The 924-nt window shown below is 40.6% G+C and overlaps 1 pseudogene; it reads left to right on the top strand.

Moving 5' to 3' along the window:
- Window positions 1-54: 54 nt before the first annotated feature.
- On the top strand, window positions 55-535 carry LOC102439747 (annotated as a pseudogene).
- Window positions 536-924: the final 389 nt, after the last annotated feature.

Here is a 924-nt window from a genome sequence, read left to right as displayed (position 1 = left end):
CAGACTTGCTCTGTGGACTGTGGGCCGCTGGGGTGGGTCGAATGAGGGGGGAAGATGGCTGGGCGAAAACTTGCTCTAAAAACCTTATGAGTGGGTAGCTTTTGGGGAAATCATACCCCAAAACCAGAAGACCATTGCTAACACCCTGAGGAATGAGACCCTCACCTCCAGGTTGGCTACTCTATCTAAGAAACCACCTGCTATTGACTGGGCTTACTTCAAGGCCAATGTAGGGAAGGCCGGCTTAGTAGATGACTTTGAGAAGAAGTTTAATGCCCTGAAGGTTCCTGTGCTAGAGGATAAATACAGTACCATGGTGGATGCTGAAGAAAAAGAAGATGTGAAAAGTTGTGCTGAGTTTGTGTTTCTCTCAAAGACCAGGATTGAGCAATATGAGAAAGAGCTGGAGAAGATGAAGAACATAATTCCATTTGACCAGATGACCATCGAGGATTTGAATGAAGTCTTCCCAGAAACCAAATCAGACAAAAAGAAGTATTCCTATTGACCTCACAAGCCAATTGAGAATTTATAAACTTGAGTCTGAGAGGAAGCTCTGGTTCTTGTATTATAAACTCTGGACATTAAAAATAATCAGATAGTGGGGGAAAAAAGAAATTGAGGCACAGAAAAATGAAGTAACTTTCTCAAAGTCAGTGATGGGGTGAGGATTGGATCTCAAGTACTGAGATGTAGAACCCATACTCTTAACCTCTATGCTACATGTTCTTAAAACCTTCTTTTTGTTATATACAGGGTGTCCCCCCAAAAATGTATACATACTTTAACAGCTGATAGCTCAATTTTGACAATGAAGTGCATTTTAATAAACTCTGCCTTTATAATTATGCATAGTGTGTATATACATTTTTGGTGGACACTCTATATTTCAAAGGGTTTCCTACATTGGTCTCTATCACTTGA

This window comes from Myotis lucifugus, unplaced genomic scaffold, assembly GCF_000147115.1.
Source record: "Myotis lucifugus unplaced genomic scaffold, Myoluc2.0 scaffold_62, whole genome shotgun sequence".
Lineage (NCBI taxonomy): Eukaryota > Metazoa > Chordata > Mammalia > Chiroptera > Vespertilionidae > Myotis > Myotis lucifugus.
This window is presented reverse-complemented; position numbering and strand designations above follow the sequence as displayed.